Genomic DNA, 5961 nt, shown 5'->3' with positions numbered 1-5961 from the left:
ACATAATTCCCCATGACTTCTTTGTACAAAGCATGCTGTAGATTTTCCTAATGTCCATATCTACCCTAACTATGGGACAATGTAACATAGATTCTTCTGATAGCAAATTTATGAAGGTATTTAATGTGCAGATATTCAGTGTGTATGTGTCCTTTCAAGTGTACAATAGTACAACTGTTAGTGTCATGTAGAGCCAACTGACCTCATGGAACAGAAATCAGAAAGACTCTTTGCAGGAATATTACTAATTTATCTAGTGCGATGGAAAGTCTCCTTGTGGAGGGAGGAGGTCATGCTATGGAGCCAGGAGAGGTGGGAGAGCAGAATGCATTCCAGACTGATAAAAGGAGTCTCAGCCTGCTTAGTGTGGAAAGTGTGAGGGCCAAAGAAGTGGGTCAGGCAGGCACCGCCTTAGTTTCCCAGGGGTATTTTTTCCTTTGGCTCAGAGAAGGTAACTTTAGTCTGGCAAGATTTCTGTGTATGGTAGAAGTAATAAAGAACTAGAGGTAGAACTTCAACTCAACGTTGCTTGTTCACCAAATGCCTTGACATCTAGGCTCCCATTTCTGGGCATGTAGTATAAAGTAGCCAAATTTGATTCAGGGTCCATGGTGAGAAGGCAAGTTGATTCTGATGTCGAAGATACAATTCAATGTTTTTCCTTGGGTTCATATTTGTGGCAGTCACCTGTCTGATTGCAATAATGCATAGGAACAATTTACATCATTCTTTTCCTCCTTTATAAGGACTCCTAATGAATATATATTCTTTGAGGAGAAGCACAATAATCTGTAAGCTCTTTCAGGTAGTTCAGGAAGAGGCAACAGATAAAATACTAGAAGCCTAGGGAAGAGGGATAATGTTCTTAAATCTGTAGGAACTGAGATGGCCAGGCCTCCTTTGGGTCTTGTTCCCCTTTCATATGAAACAGCTTTGGTGTAGTGAGAATAAAATCCATCCACAAAAATCTGGCCAACTACCCAATTTCTTGAATAAATATAATATTAAATTTAGATAAATTTTTGACAAAGGAAGAATCCGAGCATTTGGTCAACCACCCTGCAATGTTCCATGTGCCCATCTACTGTATTCTCAGTCACTCATGACCAAGTCACCTTGCAAATGGACTACAGTAACACTACATGGGGTTCCCCTTGAAGAATATCCAGAAGCTTCAGCTGGTATAAAATGCAGTGGCACAGGCAGTTCTGTGTGCCTCAAGAACAGCACATCTTACACCTGTGCTCTGCAAGCTTCATTGGTTATGAGTTTGCTTCCAGGTCCAATTCAAGGTGCTGGTTTCGATCTTTAAAGTCCTACATGGCATGGGGTCAGGTTATTTGAGGGACCACTTTATGCAAATTACATCCACCCATCCCATCAGGTTGAGCAGGATGGGCAAGTTGTGGGTCCTGTTAGCTAGAGCTTCAATTGGTGGGGCCCTGGAAGAGGGCCTTTTCTGCTGTGGCACCCACCCTTTGAAACATCCTTTTCCCTGAGGTAAGCATGGCCCCAACCCTGTTGGCCTTCCAGAAGGCCCCCCAAACTTGGTTTTTCTGTCAGGCCTGGGGATCCCATGTGTCACGCACTGCCTACCGCAGAGTAAAACGCAGACGCTGATTCATATGAAAGCAGGTTCTGGTTTATTTCATGCGTAGCGTCAGTTACGAAAAAAGCTGAGAGTGAGAGGAGCGTGCCGGTGCGGGGTTTAAATACCCCGCGTCGGTCAGCGCCCCCTCACCCTGGGTTACGTCATCCCCCCTTTGTCTTGCATGCTGTCTTGCCGGTAGGTGAAGGGTTGCGAGGCCCCAGCTGGTGCCCCGGGATCGCCCATCATCGGTTTCCTCATTCAGCCGGTGATTGCTGTCAGCTGGGCAATCTCCGTTGCGCTTGTGCTAACAGCTTGGGTGTGCCTCGCGATCCGCTTAGCCTTTGTCTTTTCTTCTTTCTCCTTTGTGAGCTGATGGCTGCTTCCTCCGGCTAGAGTCTGTGGCTGTTGTTGTGCGTGCTATGCTTATCTTGAGCCCCTTCCTCTGCTTCCTCGTTATTGTCATGTGTGCCATTGTGCTGATGTCTTCAGCTCAATGGCACTCATGACATACTGCCCCCTGTCCGAATAGTGCCCCCCCCGGCCTTCCGGTTTTTTACCAGGAGAGCTGTCAAAATATATATATATATATATTTTAAATTTCCTGCTGGAGTGTTTTCGCCCCTCCCTTTGTTCTGCCCTCTACCTCATGTCCATCTAGGGTGTGTTCCCAGTGCGCATGCCCCGACCACACCCTGGGCGTGCGCATGCTCCGGCCACACCCTGCTTGTTTGGCTCAGTTCGGCGAGGAAAGAGGCATGGCTGGTTGGGTGCTTTTCAGCTCCAGGTAGGGCCCTTATCTTTTTTCCAAGTGCGTCGTCATTGTTATGTGTGCATCCTGGGCGTTGCCCCCAGGCATGCACAGGTGACCAGTGTCACTCCCTCGTGGGCCCAGGGCGGGGGGAGGGTGAGTCCCGGGGGGAGGGAGGTCTACCCAAGTCGCGGGCTTGGGGGGCCCTTTCCCCTGGGGGTGTGATTGGCGGGGGGGGGCCCCGCGGGGAAAAGGGTGTTCAGGGGCCGGTTCGGCTTGTCGCCCCTTTGGCTTGTCGGGGTACGTCCGGTGGAATGCCCGGGTCAGGTCTGGCACCTTGACGTGTTGCGCCGCCACCCATTCTGGGTGGGGGAAGTGTTTCCACCTTACTAAATAGTGTAATATTCCCCATTGACGGCGAGAGTCGAGTATGTCTCTTACTTCGAAATGTTGTTGGCCGTCAATCATCACTGGGGAGGGCGGTAGCGTGCTCGGGTGCCATCGAGAGGTGGTTGCAGGTTTCAGGAGGCTGGTGTGAAATACCGGGAGGAGTCTCTGTAGATTGTGCAGCAGGTCCAGGCGTATTGCCACCGGGTTCACTATCTGGGTTACTCGAAGCGGCCCGATATACTTAGGCCCCAGTTTTTTCAAGGGTTGAGGTGACTTCAGGAATTTGGTGGATAGGTAGACCATATCCCCTGCCTGGAACGTCGGTTGCTGGCGCCGGTGCTTGTCGGCCTGCTCTTTGTAGGCCACCTGTGCTTCCTTCAGCGCTGCCGTGATTATTGGCCACGATTCCGCAATCTTCCATCCCCAGTCACTTGCATCCACTTGGGGTCCCAGGGGTTGCGGTAGCTCCGGTATGGGGACAAAGTCGCGCCCCGAGACTACTTCGAACGGGGTTTTCCCCGTGCTCGTGTGGACGGCGTTATTATATGCGACTTCCGCAAATGGGAGCAGTTCGACCCAGTCATCTTGGTGGTAGTTTGTGTATGAGCGTATGAATTGTTCTAGGGTGCCATTGAGGACCTCTGTGGCTCCGTCCGTCTGGGGGTGCCAGGCAGTGGATAGGGCTTGTTGGGTCCCCGTCAGCTTTAGGAAGGCCCGCCAGAATTTCAAAGTGAATTGTGTGCCCCTGTCGGTCACCACGCGTGCGGGACATCCGTGTAACCTGTACACGTGTATCAGGAAGAGTTTGGCTAGTTGTTGGGCAGACGGGACCGATGAGCAGGGGATGAAGTGGGCTTGTTTCGAGAAGTAGTCTTTCACCACCCAAATGGCCGTTTTCTTCTGGCTGGGTGGGAGATCTACTATGAAATCCATGGAGATTTCCTCCCATGGGCGGGAGGGCTCCGCCGCCTTTTGTAAAAGTCCCGGGGGCTTACCTGGTGCCCGTTTGGCCCTGGCACATGTCGGGCAGGACGCTACATAGGCTTTCACGTCCCGTCTCAGCGCGGGCCACCAGAATTGGCATCGTGTGAGGTGCAGGGTCTTCAGGAACCCGAAATGTCCCGCTTGCTTGGCGTCGTGGGATCTGTGCAAGATCGCCTGGCGTTGTGAGTCTGGGACATATATTCTGTCTTCCCCCCATGCCAGGTCCTGTGCCATCGTCACCTTGTCGGGGTTTGCTAGGAGCCAAGGGTCGGTTTTGAGGGCGGCAGTGAGGTCTGCGCGTATCACCCCTGGCAGTTGCGGTTGGCGCCGTCTGGTTACTGGTTGCCCCACCGTCGGTTGTGCCGTGGGGTTGGGTTGCCTCCGAGTGCTGCTCCGGGTGGTCACCGCCATCCCCAGCTGGGAAGCGGATAGGACCATCCTGATCATGCGGGCTCCTCATCTTGGGGCAGTCGGGAGAGGGCGTCAGCTAGGAAGTTCTTTTTGCCCGGCATGAACTTCAGCTGAAAGTTGAAGCGGCTGAAGAATTGGGCCCATCTGACCTGTTTTGGGCTGAGGCGTCTGGGCGTTCGGAGGGCCTCGAGGTTCCAGTGGTCTGTCCAGACCTCGAATGGTTGGGTGGCTCCTTCCAGTAGGTGCCTCCATGTTTCCAACGCCGATTTCACCGCTAAGGCTTCCTTCTCCCAGACGTGCCAGCTCCTTTCTGTCTCAGAGAATTTCCTCGACAGGTAGGCGCATGGTTTCAGGACTCCTGTGGGGTCCTTCTGGAGTAGGATGGCCCCCAGGGAGAAGTCTGAGGCGTCGGCTTGGACCACGAACGGCCGTTCTGGGTCTGGGTGCGCGAGGATTGGCTCCGTGGTGAACAGCGCTTTCAGCCTGTTGAATGCGGTTTGGCACGCGGGAGTCCAATTTAGTACTGTGCCCGGGTTCTTGGCGCGTCGTGTGTCCCCCACCCCTTTAGTCTTGAGGAGGTCTGTTAGGGGGAGGGCTATCTCCACGAACCCCCGTGCGAATGACCTGTAAAAATTCGCGAAGCCGAGGAAGCTCTGGAGTTGATGCCTGTTACGGGGGCGTTCCCAGTTCACCACCGCCTCGACTTTTGCAGGGTCCATCTCTATGCCTTCTCTGGAGATTCGGTACCCCAGGTAGTCTAGGTGTGCTTTATGGAATTCGCACTTTGAGGGTTTGGCATAGAGTTTCGCCCGTTTTAGCTTGTCGAGGACTTGTCTGACTAGGGTCACGTGTTCCTCGTGCGTTTTGGAGTAGATGAGGACGTCGTCTATGTAGACCAGGACCCCTTTGAACAGGTGCTCATGCAGAACCTCATTGATGAGCTGCATGAATACCCCCGGGGCCCCTGCTAGTCCGAATGGCAGCACTTTGTATTGAAAGGCGCCTAGGGGGCAGTTGAACGCCGTTTTCCATTCGTCCCCCTCCCTGATTCGGATCCGGTAGTACGCCTCGCGAAGTTCCAGCTTGGAGAATACTCTGCCCGTGGATAGGTGGGCGAGCATGTCTTTCACGAGGGGTAAGGGGTATTTATTGGATAGGGAAGCTGCATTGAGGCCCCGGTAGTCGGTGCAGAGCCGTAGGGTGCCGTCCTTTTTCTCTCGGAATAGGACGGGCGCTCCGACCGGTGAGCATGCCGGCTCTATGAATCCCCTCTCTAGGTTTTTGTCGATGAACTCCCGAAGGGTTGCCATCTCCTTCGGGGTCATTGAGTAAATCTTCGGCCTAGGTAAGGGGACATCGGGCAGCAGGTCAATCCTGCAGTCCGTCTTGCGGTGGGGGGGTAGTTGATCAGATTCCGCCTCTCCGAAGACCTCTGAGAAGTCAGCGTATTGCTCCGGTAGGTCTTCTGGTGTGGTTGTGTTGTCCTGGGTTGCCGCCTCTGCGCATCCCACCGTGGGGTTGGTCCTGCCCGCCGGAACTGGTGCCCGGTATTCGCCGTCATCGAATCGGAAGGTGCGGGTCGCCCAGTCGATGCACGGGTTGTTTGTTGCGAGCCATGGTATCCCCAAGACTACGATGGGCCGTCCTATGTGGGTTACCACGAACGATGTTCGTTCGGTGTGGGTACCCATTTGTAGGGTTACCGGCTCGGTCTGCATTGTGGCTGGTGTCCCTCCCGCTGTTGAGCCATCCTGCTGGTGAAATGCCAGCGGCGTGGGGAGGGGGAGGCAGCGTAGGGCGAGTTTTGCGACTATGTCGGGGTGGATCAGGTTTTTTG

The sequence above is a fragment of the Candoia aspera genome, chromosome 4 (assembly GCF_035149785.1).
Source record: "Candoia aspera isolate rCanAsp1 chromosome 4, rCanAsp1.hap2, whole genome shotgun sequence".
Taxonomy (NCBI): domain Eukaryota; kingdom Metazoa; phylum Chordata; class Lepidosauria; order Squamata; family Boidae; genus Candoia; species Candoia aspera.
This window is presented reverse-complemented; position numbering follows the sequence as displayed.